At 54.4% G+C, this 13,611-nt stretch overlaps 1 protein-coding gene across 1 annotated transcript in view; it reads left to right on the top strand.

Moving 5' to 3' along the window:
- Window positions 1-714: 714 nt before the first annotated feature.
- The window catches only part of CHST8 (carbohydrate sulfotransferase 8), a 140,827-nt gene continuing 127,930 nt past the window's right edge, over window positions 715-13,611 (top strand). Inside the window, exon 1 of the mRNA XM_037729809.1 lies at window positions 715-1,074. The gene's annotated coding sequence lies outside the window, so the exon portion shown is untranslated. The remainder of the gene's footprint in view (window positions 1,075-13,611) is intronic.

The following is a 13,611-nucleotide window of genomic DNA, read 5'->3' as shown; positions in this document are numbered from 1 at the left end:
TCCATTCCCCACGCCGTTTTCCCGAGTGTATATGAAGAGGGTCGGTTGGCCCCGCTCTCAGGCTGGTGACCGGACAGAAACTTCCGGGATGAAGCCCTGAAGGGAGCGCCTGGATCGCAGGGCACTTTCAGCAGAATCCAGAGCCTCAGGGATTGGGGATGGATGCAGACACGGGGGCCTGAGGCAGCCCGCAGGCTTGACCGAATTGCACTCGCTGAAGCCCAGAGAGCTCCCAGAATCTTCCTCAGGATCAATCTTCCGCCTTTCGCGAGCCCTGAGCCCCCGCAGCGTCGGGTCCTGGGCTCGCGCCCTGCCCGGCTGTGGTTAAGGCCCGCCCTGGTAACGCCTGGTCTTTTACCCGGGTCGGCGCCGCGTGCGACCCACCGAGGAAGTGGCAGCACTGGCCACGATCTGGAGCCAAGCTGCAGGCCGGAGTCCGGCTCTCCGGGACCGGGAGACCGGCGCAGCCCCCGCCACGGCCGCTCCCACCCCCGCGGCCGCCGGACCGCGCCCAGCAGCGACTCCTGAGCGCGCGGCCAGCAGGGCCGCGGGAGCCGCAGAGCGCGCGTGGGCGCGGCGCCCGCGAGCCCCCGGGAGGGCCGAGCACATAGCGGGAGCTATCCCCGCCCGGCCCGGCTACCGCCGTCGCCACCACCACTGCGGGGCGGGGCACGGGCCGGGGGCGGGGCGCCGGGCGGGCGCCGCGCTATTTCCAGCCTCGCCGGAGGCTTCGCTCTCACTTCGCTAGGAGCCTTCCCGGCGCGCTAGCCGGCTCCAGCAGTGCTGCGGGAAGGAGAGAAGACGAGGCTGCGGGAGGTGGGGGACCGATCGCGCCGGGGGCCGAAGAGGAACGCCGCACTGCGACCTCTCGCTCTTCCGCGCTCTCCGGCCGCCGGCCCCACGCCGCTTGCCCTCAGATCGCACTGGGATCCCCTCGGAGCAGGAGGAGGCACTGGGCTCGAGCTGGGGCGGAGGTCCTCCCCGCCGCCTGCGCGCCCCGAGAGGAGGATCCGCCGCGAAGAACCGCGCCCGGACTGGAGGCGTCCGCGGCCTCGGGAGCGTCCGCTGCGCCAGGTGAGTGGCTGCGCCCATACTCCACCCCTGTTCCCGCCCTGCGCAGGCTCCTGGCCGGCAGGGAAGCCAGGAGTGGTCCCGAGCGGGCCCGGGACTGCACTGCGCGCCATCCCGGCCACCTCACCTGGATGGGAGTCCGAAGCCGCGGGCGGAGGTGGGGCGTGCGGGGCTCGGGTCTGGCTCCACTTTAGGGACTGGTCTGGGTAGCGGGAACTTTAATTAGACTTTCGCTCCTTGGATCTCGCTCGTCGCAGCGCTTCTGTGAACTGCCGCCCCTCTGGGTCCCTGTGGTCCCGCGCTCCTCCTCTGGGCCCTTGGTGTTGAGCGCGGGGAGGCGGCGTCGGGCGCCGAGACGCGAGCGCCAAGGGCCCGGGCAGGAGCGCTCGGGGCGCCGGGACTTCCTTGCGCGTTCCGGGGCCGGGACTGGGGCGGGTTGCGGCGGGCAGGGGCGAGGGGGGAAGTTTAAGTGGCCTTGGCTTCCTATCCAGCGGCTCGGTAGGGCGCGTCCCCACCCCGCGACTCTCCAGAGCACCGGCCTGTTAGTGCTGGAGGCGAGTGTGCGTGCGTCAGTGATGGTGTGAAGGTGTGTGCGTACGTGTGTCCGGGAGTGCGGGAGTCGGAACCTCGGGCGGCTCCGGTGGGCGCTGAAGGGATCCGTTTGGGGCGGGAGCGAGCCGAGCTCTGGCGGCGGCTGTAACTCCGGCTACCAGCTGCAGCCTCTGCAGACCTGCTCTGGCCTCGCTGGAGGCCGGCGGGGCCAGGAGGGCGATCGCCGGTTTTGGCAATTTTGAGGCTGGGGCTTGGGTCTGAGGTGACCCCGATTCCTTCTCCGGTGCGGGATTCCCGCCGTCCTAACTTTGGCGTACGTCTTGTCTCCTCGCCCGCGACCCCGACCCGGAGCTGAAGCGGCTGCGGCTCCCTCGGCTGTGGGCTCTGCTGCCTGGCTGGCTGTTTTAACCGAGAAGTAGGCGCCGATCCTGGGGCTTTCTGTCCCGCAGTCGTCCCCGGTGTCCCAGGGGACTCCGCGTTCCTGGGCCACCCTCGCTGGCTCCTGAGCCGTGATCAGCTCCGTTAAGGGGAGCGGGCGTCCCGGCCCCTCTCCATCTGCTTGCCGCGATCTGGCGCAGCAGCACAGCACGTGGGAGAGGCGTTGGGTGCAGGGGAGGTAGCTGCTCTGGAGTGGATGGTGGGTGGGGCGGGGGACAGGATTAAGAGGCAGATCAACCCCCTTTTATCCCCCCTGCCCTCCCCAGATGCTGACAAGCTTCAGTACCAAGCCCACTTTCCTGGGTAACCTTTCTCTTCTGAGTTCACCTTGACCCTTGCCTGCCTGGGGGGAAGTCCTGCCCTAGGACAGAGCACCCGCTGGAACAGGCTTGGCAGAGCCTTCTTTAAAATTTTCTAACTGCCAAGACCTTTCCTGCCCTGTCCCAAAGGCAAGGCAGGCAGACAGACCACGGGAAGGAGTGACACTCATCCCAGCAGAAGATCCTCTTTTAATTTTAATTTAGGACACCCCAAGCACAGAAGGTGAGAGTAGGGGGTGGAAGTTCATTCAGGAGCGTTCAGTAGACTGGCCTCTGTGAAGTGACCCCCGGGAAGAATAACATTGGAACCCTGAAGAGAGGGAACCTCTTAAGGGTGTGAATGTTGGTTCCAGTTGGATCGGCTGATCAATTATCCAATAGTATTTCAACACAGTAAACCTCAAAGTCGGAACCTGACCCATCACCTGGGCCAGTTACCCTGGGACACATAGTGCAGCCCGTTTATTTACTTATTTATTTATTAACCTGGAATCAGACTCGGTAAGAGTGAATTATGTTTCCCGGGTATTGATTTTTAAAAAAGACCCCAAATTAAAAAGTCAAGGCTTTCTTGAAGCAAGGTCAAGGATTAATTATTTATTGAGAGGCGTCAATCAGGCAGCACGGGGGGCTCATTTATAAACTGCCTGAGCAGGCAAAATGCGCATCTTCTGATTTTCCTTGGCTCTGGCTGGGAGAGGAGAGCAGGCTCATGTGACCTCCAAGGCTTGGCAGAATGTCCCCCCGGACTATGACCGACGACAGATGATGCTTTGTAACTCAGCCTGCTGTTAGAGATGCCTTTTTAATCTTGTAGCCAGAGTATCACTTGGGAAATTTTATGCATATTTGCTGTGTTTCCATAATGAACATTTACTGATTACAGGGTATCCAGGGAATTTCGTTTTTTAAACATTTATTCAAATCTCTGTTTATGTAAGCTAATAAGTCTGAGAAAGTCCAGAAACTACTTTTTTTGCTGTGTGTGTGTGTTGAGAAAATATGCCTTGTGGGATCGTCTCAGAATTTGCCTTCAATTCTCTTTTTAAAGGAGGAGAGTCAGATTAGGCTGATTGGAAATGTCCTGCAGCCTGCCTGCCTGCTCTGAGCTCGGAGTTCCTGCCAGAGGCTTTTTGTGGTTTTGCTGATGGAAGAGAGAAAGGGCTCTCTGAGCTTTGATCATTGTTTGCTGATGCGTCTGGCTCGAGAAATTTTCAGTTGGGTGTGGCCATGCTTGTAGGGGCTGATGGGGAAGGTGTGTCCCTGGCTGACATCCCCATCTTCTGCCTGCTGCCTGGCCTGGAGTCTGAGATCCTTGTCTTAGCCAAATCTGCTGCTTTACAGCTTGGAAAATCTAACCACCCCAATTTACTGGTGCGTGGCAGCCACAATGGAGAAACGTGGGGCAGCTCTTTAATGAGCAATTAGAGCCAATAAATACCACTTGGAACGAGTGGCCAGCCTTTCAGCTAACCAGAAGGTGATGAGTTATAAACAGGAGATTTATATAGTGCTGACCCAAGGAGATCAGTGTGACCCAGCACTGAGACAGCAAAAAATGAAATAAGTAAATAAATTCTTGAAAAATTGGCTGGGCGCAGTGGCTCACACCTGTAATCCCAGCACTTTAGGAGGCTGAGGCAGGTAGATCACCTGAGGTCAGGAGTTCAAGACCAGCCTGGCCCACATGGCGAAACCCTGTCTGTACCAAAATGACAAAAATTACCTGTGTGTGGTGGCGGGATTACATGTTTGTAATCCCAGCTACTTGGGAGGCTGAGGCAGGAGAATCACTTGGACCCAGGAGGCAGAGGTTGCAGTGAGCCAAGATCGCGCCACTGCACTCCAGCCTGGGTGACAGGGAGATTCTGTCTCAAAAAAAAAATTTAAATTGAGGATGGTGCCCAGATGTAGATATGGCATCAATGTCTTGCAACTTGGGAAAGCAGGCTGGGCGTGAGCAGCGTGCATGGTGACAGTGTGCTGACGGTAGGCTGTTTGGTGCTGTCTTTGGTGCCACATTCGGGGCTCATCTGACTCCAGAGTGGCTGTGTTCCCTCTGGAGGAAGACCATCGACCCAGACAATCTCGGGACAGAGAGCTGCATTAGCTCAGGTAGCAGAGGATGCAGAAGATGCCATCTCATTTCTCATCAGCTGGAGGATGTGTGACCCTGTGGCCAGTAAATCAGTGTGGCAGATGATGAGGCTTACAAATTGGTCATGGAAAAAAGTGACTTTTACCCTGTATAAAATACCTGTCATTGTGATGTGGCATTCTAGCCTGCGCTGGTTGGGTTCCTTCCTGGGCTCTTAGAAATTCGGCAGTGCAGCCTGGGCCAGTGAGAGACTGGGGAAGGCTGCGTGCAGGTGAGTTGACACCCAAGAAGCAGCCCTGGCCCTATGGCCAAAGCCACCTTTCCGGAAGTCAGAGAGTATCTGTGCAATAGTTTGGATGTTTGTCCCCTCTGAATCTCATGTTAAAATGTGATCCCTGATGTTAGTGGTGGGGTCTAATGGGAGGTGGGTCTTGGAAATGGATCCTTAATGGAGTAATGCTATTCTGGGGCAGTGAGGGAGCTTTTGCTCTATTAGGTCCCATGAGAGCTGGTTGTTGAAAAGAGCCTGGCACCTACCCCCTACCTCTGTGATCTCTGCACACATCGGCTCCTCTTACCTTTCCATTATAAGTGGAAGACCATGAGGCCCTCACTAGATGCAAATGTTCACACCATGTTTCATGCATGTACAGCCTGCAGAACTGTGAGCCAAATCCTTTTTTCTTTTTAGAGGCAAGTGTCTCACTCTGTTGCCCAGGCTGGAGTACAGTGGTGCTGTCACAACTCTCTGCAGCCTTGAACTCCCAGGCTCAAGCAATCCTTCTGCCTCCGCTTCTTGCATAGCTGGGACTACAGAAGCACACCACTGTGTCTGCTAATTTTTAAATTTTTTTTTTGTAGAGATGGGGTCTCCCTATGTTATCCAAGCTCATCTTGAGCTTCTTGCTTCAAGTGATCCTTCTGCCTCGGTCTCCTAAAGTGCTGGCTTTTTTTTTTTTTTTTTTTTTTTAGAAAGAGTCCCACTCTGTCACCCAGTCTGGAGTGTGCAGTGGTACTATCTCAGCTTATTGCGGCATCTGCCTCTTAGGTTCAAAAAATACTCCCACCTCAGCCTCCCAAGTAGCTAGGATTATAGGCATGCACCACCACGCCTGGCTAAATTTTTTTTTTTTTTTGGTATTCTTAGTAGAAACGGGGTTTCACCATGTTGGCCTGGCTGGTCTCGAACTCCTGACCTCAAGTGATCTGCCCGCCTCAGCCTCCCAAAGTGCTGGGATTATAGGCGTGAGCTAGCGTGCCCGACCTTTATTCTTAATATATTACCTAGCCTTCAGGATTCCTTTACAGCAAAAGGAATGGACTAAGTCTGTATGCAGGCCTGGGGCTGGGGGCAGCAGACACAGCTGTCCTCCCAGGTTGGTGGCCTGGGTTTCACATTCCCTCTTCCCGCATAGAACACCATACATTTCTGGGAAATCAGTATTTCTTGGTGCTGGTGACCGAGGGCAAGATGCCCTTTCCCTGCCAAGCCATGGCCAGTGTTGGCCCTGGTGAGTGACATTTATTTGAACTAAATTGGAATCATCAACATTGAAACCTGTTGCCAAATGATTCTCTCTCCTACACTCCGGGTGCCAGGCCCGTTGTCACTCACTATCCCTTACCCGACCCTCCCTGAATGTTTATGGAGCAGGTGTTAGGCACAGTACCAGGCCCTGGGGACATGAGGTGAGCAAAGCTAAGGGTGGTCCCTGCCTTTGTGAGTTTATAGAGGGTGGGATGGAGACCCTCATTTAGTCCTCATTTACTAATTCATTTTCTGCCAAAGACATTAATAAAAAGAATGACTAATGTGTGATTCTAGGCTGTGATAAGGATATAAAGAATATAAGGAAATAAACACCCAGGTGCTATGAGACCTACCAAAGAGTAATCTAACCTGGACTGAGAGGTCAGGAGGACTTCTCAGAAGAGGTGGCCCTACAGCTGAGGTCTGAAGGAGGAGTGGGAACTAAGCAGGGTTAGGGGGCTGTGTGGGAGGAAAGGCTGGAGAGAGACAGACTCCAGCATGCCAGGCAGGCGCAGGCAAGAGCGTGCCAGGGCTCCCTGTGGAGGGAATGTATGAGAGGGCAGGAAGAGCGCTGTCCAGGAGCTGTAGGAAGGCCCGTGTGGCCAGCCGAGTGGAGGAGCAGGTGAGATGTGGCTGGAGACCCAGATACGTAGCGGCTTCACAATCGGGGAGAGACTTGAGACTTTATCCTATGAACTCCTGCAGAGTAGGAAGACCAGCGAGGATGGAGCTGCAGTAATCCTGGAGAAAGACCACTGTGGCCTTAAAGGAGTGGATGGGCTTCCCCTCAAGGCGTTGGCCTGGTCCATCAGGCTGTGGCTCTTGGAGCCAGGATGGTTGAGCCTAGTGTACAATGCAGTCTGTCTACACTGGTTGAAAACACTGTGTGATATAGGTGGTGCATCTATGCTGGTTGAAACCAGTGTGTGATGTAGTTGGTGCATCTACACTGGCTGAAATCAGTGTGCAATGTAGGCGATGTGTCTACACAGGTTGAAACCAGTGTGTGATGTAGACAGTACGTTTATACTGGTTGAAACCAGTGTGTGGTGTAGGCAGTGCGTTTATACTGGTTGAGCTAGCGCGCGAAGCAGGCATCTGGTTGAGCCCCTAGTTCGTGATGCAGGCCATCTGTTTATACTAGTGGATCTCAGCACACCATACATGTTGTCTGTCTACACTGGTCAAACCAATGCGTTCTGCAAGTCATTCTGTCTAAACTGGTACCTGGCTGGATTAGGTGTGGGAGGGGACGTGGTGAGGAGTGGTCAGGATGCTAACTCGTGGGATGCTATTGGGAGTTGTCCACTCCCAGAGACAGGGCCACCCCCTGGAGTGCCAAGCACCTGTCCACTCTGGCTGGGTCACATCCTCCGAGGACTGGGTGGCCAGGCCACTGGTTATGTGCTCTGAACCCTTGGTTCTTCCACTGCCTTCCTCTCCTGTCTGTTCACCATTCAGCCCCAGCAGGTCTGGGGCACTTGGCAAGTGACAGCCCAGTGCCCATGGCCCCGTGTTGGGGACAAGCTGCTCAAAGCTCAGATCCGTGGTCCTGGTCCAGCGTTTGCCTCCAGACTCATTCAGGATGGGTCTCCACTGGGGGAATGGAGCTGACCACCTGCTGTGGCTCGGATGCCTACTTCCCTCCAGAGCTGAGTGCTGGCCAATGGTGATCTCTGTCTATGTTTTGTCCACTTAGCTTCCTGGACCCCCCCAGAGGTCCTTCACCTGCCACCCGCTGGTCCCAGAAAGAATCCTCTCTTATACCCTTTTCTCACTCTCAGCCGTCTCTCCTTTTCCTCCTCCCCAAGGGAGCCAGTCTCCACCTGCTGCACCCTCTGCAAGGGACTCTGCCCAAGGCTCGGGGCTCTACAGTGCCCTCTGATGTTGGTGAATTTCCCGTGGCTGTCTACGGCGCAGCTCGGGCCTGGGGCTCCCTGCAGATAATGGCCCCATCTACCAGGCTCTGTCCTCCAGAGCTGGCAACCAGGGAAGCAGGTCTATGAGTCACCCCATTTCCCGTTGTGCCCACGCTGCTGGCTGCAGGCCCTGAGCTGAGTGGCCGCTGAGCTGCAGGCAACAGCCCAGGTCGCTGTCACCTTGTCCTCGCTGCCTGGGTCTGAGCCAGCTCCTTCCTGGCTGGGCCAGACTCAGGGATAAGAGGGAAGAGAGCCAAGCAGAGGATGCTAGGAGCTACACATTACTCCTTGGTCCCTAGGCCCCCTCCCAGAGCTGATTCCTTGCCCAGAGGACACCCTCTTCAGGCGAGCCTTCCTGGGCCAGACTGGCCAGTCCATTCTGTCTGCTGCCTTCACCACTGTGGACCCTGGATATGCCCAGATGCTCATCAGTAAGAAGCTGACACAGGAGAGCCCCTCTGCCAGCAGCCCCTAGCCTGGACACAAACTGACCCGCGTTTGGCAGGCAACTCATCCCCACCTTCAAGGCTGCCTCTTTTGGGGGCTGACTCATCTCTTAGGACAAGACTTATTCAGCCCAGCCTTGCAGCACTGAGACCCTCCTCCAGCCTCGAGCTGCAGGAGCTCTGCTTGCTGTGCCACATCCAAGCATCCAGCAGACACTGACCCGGACCTGCCATGTGCAGAGCCTCATACATCTGGCCCTGAGGAAGTTGAGCAAACACAAGCAGGTCACAGTGTTGGTGCAGATGCTGCTCTTTCCAGCTGTGTTGGCTAGGAGGAGCTCGGCATGGAGAAGGCACTCAGCGATTGCACGTGGGCAGGGAGAGTGCGTTAAACTGCACAGTCTGTCTACACTGGCGGGGCCAGTGTGTGGGGCGGGCAGTCTGTCTACACTGGCGGGGCCGGTGCGTGGGGTGGGCAGTCTGTCTACACTGGTGGGGCCAGTGCGTGGGGCGGGCAGTCTGTCTACACTTGGTTGAGTCTAGGGCATGAGCACTGGAACCTTCCGTGTAGTCTGTGCTTGCTCCACTCTCTGTGGGGTCTTTGCACAAGGTTCAGAGCTCTCAAACTCTCTAGATTCAGTGGCTTTTCCTGTGGCTGAGCTCAGGCCCCGGCCTCCCCTCAGATGTTGGCCAGAACCAACAGGTTCTGTCCCCCAGAGCTGGAGTGGCTGAACTCAATGTGCAATGCAGTCTGTCTACACTGGTTGGAATCAGTATGTAATGTAGGCAGGCTGTCTACACTGATTGAGCCAGTGCACAAAGCCGGCACTGTCTACCCCGGTTGGGCTCAGCATGTGATTCAGCAATGTGCCCACACAGGTTGAGCCGGGGGGAGATGCAGCCAGCCTCTCTCTGACTTGCTGAGGCCAGTGCTCTTGGTTCCTTCTGACACCTTCCCCTTTTCGTGTGTGATTCTTTCTTCCAGGAATACTCTTCCGTATTCCTCCTATAGACATCTGGGGCCGATTTGATTCTATCTTCAAAGGACTCAGCTTTCTTGTGTCTGTTTGAATCCCCTTGGCAGAGGCTGGCATGGGCTGGGAGTGGCACTGGGATCGCACCCGGACGTCCCCTCCCTGTCGCTGTGCCTGGGGCCAGGCCTGCTGCTGGTGCAGATGCCGCCTGCCGTCAGTGGTCATCGCCACCTCGCCATCCCTCTTGGTAGCCACTCACACGCCTCTTTCTCACAAGTCATTTCATGAGGAGTACTGCCTTGGCGTGCATGGGAAATTGCATTTCTCCTGGTTGGGGCCATCTTGCTGTTTCTTGCTTAGATTTGGGGCCTCATGAGATTTGGCCTCATCTGCAAATTTAATTCCATGACCATTCATCCCTGTGAAAGCGCAATCTATGCCTATTATTTCACTCTTCTTGATTCCTCCTTCCACGGGTTAATGTGTCAGTGCACAGCCATGGCAACCACTCCCCGCCCTCCCTCCACCCTGGCAGCCACCTCTAGGTTGCGACTGAAGCCGGCACCTGAGTCAGACTGCCTGGGTTCAATCCCAGCCTTACCGTGTGGTCACTGTGGGCTAGGGACTCTCCTCGTCTATAAAACGGGGATAACAAGAGAGCCCACCTTCTAGAGCGGTTGTGTCTAACAGCCTGCAATCACGCCAGCTACCACTGCCATTATTACTGTTATCCTGGTGAACGGTCAGTCCCATTTTATCTTGGATGTCAGGAAGCAAATTGATCAAGGGCCTTGCCTGGTGATATGACAGAGGCTTGGGGGGGCATGTAGCCCCACTGGCCAGTGTCCCCTCAAGTCCTGCTTTTTCTTTTCTTTTTTTTTTTTTTTTAAAAAACAGGTTAACCCTCTGTCACCCAGGCTGGAGTGTGGTGGTGGGATCTCAGCTCACAGCAACCTCCATCCCCTGGACTCAATCCTCCCATCTCAACCTCCCAAGTAGCTGGAACCACAAGCTCCCACCACCATGCCCAGCTTTTTTGTATTTTTAGTAGAGAAAGGGTTCTGTCATGTTGCCTAGGCTGATCTCGAACTCCTGAGCTCAAGTCATCCGCCTACTTCGGCCTCCCAAAATGCTGGGATTATACAGCCCAATCCTGTTTTTTCTAAGCAGTTTGCTAATGATGTCTTCTTGTCCTGCATTGTACTACCGTACATATTTAAGCCCTTTATTCTAAATGTAGCACACATACAGAAAAGCAAACAGACCCTACGTATACAATGCAGTGAATGTCTGCAAACTGAGCATGCCTGTGACCCCAGCACTGGAGAAGGAATCGGAACATGACTGGGACCCCAGAACCCCCTGTGACCTCTTCCAGTCGTTCACCTCCGCCACAGAAAGCTGCTCCCCTTACTCCTAAGGACATGGATTGGTTTCCCTTGTGTGTGTGGTTTTTTCTTTCTTTTTTTTGGGACTAGAGTCTCACTGTCACCTAGGCTGAAGTATACTGGCAGGATCTCTGCTCACTGCACCCTCTGCCTCCCAGGTTCAGGTGATCCTCCTGCCTCAGCCTCCCGAGTAGCTGGGACTGCAGGCATGTGCCACCACACCTGGCTAATTTTTGTATTTTTAGTAGAGACAGGGTTTCATCATGTTGGCCAGGGTGGTCTTGAACTCCTGTCCTCAGGTGGTCCACCCACCTCAGCCTCCCAAAGTGCTGTGACTATAGGCGTGAGCCACCACTCCTGGCTCCATGCTGGATAGCTTTCTAAAGTGGTCGTACTGATATTCCCACCTCCTCGCCAGTTATGCATGAGCATTACATACATAACTCTCCCGCTCTGCGTCCTGTCCAACCAACACTTGGCGTTGTGAGTCTTTCCCATTTTAGCCATTCTGTGAGTGTGCAGAGGTATCACACCGTGGTTTTAATTTTATTTCTCAGATGACGAATGCAGTTTAATTTTTTACCAAGGATATTTTAGACCTGGAAACATTATTCAACAAATTTGAAAATTTCCTTTCGTCCCCAAATTGTAGAATTCACTTCCATCCCCACATTGTGGAAACGTCTGGCGGTGCTTCTGATTTCTCCTGCTGGGCGGGTTTGAATCTCCCAGGCTGGAAGCCAAGGGATGGAGTAGACTGGAGTTTCTCTGGATAAATCTGGAGAACTGGCCACCTGCCCCAGAATCACATGGGTTGCTGGTCAGAGATGCAGATTCTGGGCCCTAGACCAACCATGGACTCATGAGACAGGCTTTGATTCATTTGTCTTTCTAGGGCTCTTTATTTTTTTTTTTTTTCCCTTCTTGTCACGAGACAAAAAAAAAAAAGCATGGGGGCTGCCCTGTCTGTCATGCCCACATTTGTGTCACGGTGCCCTGAACAGTCACAGGACAGGCCTGCCGGGGTGAAGGGTCTCCCATTGGTGTCTCCATCCTCTCCCACCCCAGCTGACTTGACAGGGACTTGTCAACTGGGCTGCCATGGTGAGGGCTCTGGAAGTTGGGTTCTCGTTCTGGGGGATGTCGCACGTCTGAATGACCTCCTCCTTCTCCAAAGCCAGCTTCTGCCAGAGCTGCCGCAGTGCACCCCACAGCCTTGCTCACCCCCAGTCCTCTAGGCACTGGCCATTTGAGAGCATCCTTGGGCGACCTCCTCCCTGATGATGCATCTGTCATTGGGTCCCTCTGAAGAAGCCTAAGAACCCCCGTTCCCCGCAAAAGAACAGCACTCCATCCCTCCACCGTGCGGCCGCCTGAGCTTTCCCAACACTGTTTTTTCATAGATGATGTGCCTTTGGTCAAACAAAGGCAGAAGGGCCATATATGTCATCAGCTGCTCCACTCCTGCCACCTTGGCGTTTTCATGAGGGCCATGGCGAAGCCTCCTTTTTTTGGATGTGGCTTGCCCCTCCTTCCTCAAATCCAACACAGCTAACTGGGAAAGCAGGATAGCCCAGGGGAGGAGAGCTCTGGGGCAGACCCTTTGGGTGGTTTTGAGACCCAGCCATTGTCCCCAGGAGAGGGAGGCAGTTTAATACACAACCATGACTTAGCCAGCGGGGAAGGGAGGGCAAGGGATTCTGGCTCGGATTACTCCTATAACGCCAGCTCTTTGGGAGGCCCAGGCAACAGGATCTCTTGAGCCCAGAAGTTGGAGGCTACAGTGAGTTCTGATGGTACCTGCTCCACAGAGGAGGGAGCCCCAGGCTGGGCCTCAGAAATGGGTATGTGGGGGGGATGACAACACCTCATCCGTCCCTGAGGGCCAGCAGTGGAAAAAATGTGGGCTTAGTCCCCAGGAGATATTGAGGTCCAGTTGACCCAACACACAAGTGCATAAGGCGATGGTCAGGGTTCACTGGAGAGCTATGGAAGGCTTCCTGGAGGAGGTGAGCTGGGGATTGCTTATCTCAAAGGCCAAGGGTGAGAACTTTTTCCTGATGCAGTGGAAATTCTCTCCAAGCTTTAGGGACCGGGGGTATGGACAGTGAGAGCCAACTACCATTTGCTTTAAAATAGGGTGAAAATGAAACCATGACACACACGTTGTTTATGCGATGTGGAGGCGGGCATGAAAAGATGAGCTAAAAGCAGTTTGGGAAAAACACCTTTTTTTTGTGGGAAGACAGAGAGGTTTATGCTCTTCTGTGATAACTAATATGAAAGGTTTATCAAAGAAAAAAAAAAAAAAAAAAAAAAAAAAAGCCCTTGACACTTTCTCCAAAATTGATTTGAAGAGTTGGCAGATTTGAGGAATCATTCAGTAACGTTTTACGGGTCGATGCTAATTTGATGCAGCAGACCTGTGCATCACGCCAATTTACTGCCAAACCAACATTAAGCACGGACCTCTCGTGCAAGGTTTATAGGCAGACAGCTCATAAAGATGCATGCTTGACAAGTATTCTGCTTCTCTTAGGATGTGGAATATGAAGTGTTTATCAAAAACCACCTAAATCGCCCCTGCCTTGACTCGTAAACAATCTGGCGGCTTCAGGCTTGGGTCCCTTGCAGTATTTCACACCTCACCGCTCCAAGTTCTGGTACGTGCGTGAGTGCATCTTTGTCTCCAGAAGCCGCAGTTAGAGGTAGAAGTGTTACAGGAAACGGTCCCAATCCAGACCCTAAGAAGAGGGTTCTTGGATCTCACACAAGAAAGAATTTGAGCAAGTATGTAAAGTGAAAGCAAGTTTATTAAGAAAGTAGTCCGGGCGTGGTGGCTCACACCCATAATCCCAGCACTTTGGGAGGCCA

The sequence above is a fragment of the Cebus imitator genome, unplaced genomic scaffold, assembly GCF_001604975.1.
Source record: "Cebus imitator isolate Cc_AM_T3 unplaced genomic scaffold, Cebus_imitator-1.0 Scaffold318, whole genome shotgun sequence".
Taxonomy (NCBI): domain Eukaryota; kingdom Metazoa; phylum Chordata; class Mammalia; order Primates; family Cebidae; genus Cebus; species Cebus imitator.
This window is presented reverse-complemented; position numbering and strand designations above follow the sequence as displayed.